This window comes from Frankliniella occidentalis, unplaced genomic scaffold, assembly GCF_000697945.3.
Source record: "Frankliniella occidentalis isolate FOCC.00 unplaced genomic scaffold, Focc_3.1 Scaffold166, whole genome shotgun sequence".
NCBI lineage: Eukaryota > Metazoa > Arthropoda > Insecta > Thysanoptera > Thripidae > Frankliniella > Frankliniella occidentalis.
Window position 1 is genome coordinate 18,077 of NW_026267292.1, and position 557 is coordinate 18,633.

The following is a 557-nucleotide window of genomic DNA, read 5'->3' on the forward strand; positions in this document are numbered from 1 at the left end:
GTGTTACAGTATTTGGCCAGACAGTGAGCTCTATCGCCTTGAGCAGCCATGAGCGCCAAGCGCCATATGGTGTGCGATATCGTGTGCGAAAGGGTGGCGAGCGAGTGGGCAACCCGCCGACACGCGTGCGTGCGGTATACAGTTCCGTAGGCGAACTGCCACCTGCGCCTGTTTGGATCGCAGCCCGTCCCGTACGACGGCGCGTGCGGCGCGAGGGACGCAGATTGTAAACACGGCACAAAAACACCGCGACGGCGCAAACAAGGAAACCAATAGACGAGACGAGGATGACAACAGGTATGGGTGGGCGGCGGCGGCTGGCGGCTGTCGAGCCTCTCCCCTCCCCCCTGCACTCGTATGGAGAACTTCACTCGAAAGAAGAGTAGCATGAGGATCGGTCGTGAACACAATAAATAAAACGGCTCTTGTTCTGAGCTGTAATTGGGCCGAGGTTGACACTCGACATCAAGCAAAAGAACCGTGGTTTTACAAAAGTGACGTTTTGGTATTGCATTCTTATTGGCCGATCCTCACTGATGTTTTTCTCTAGGAGGATG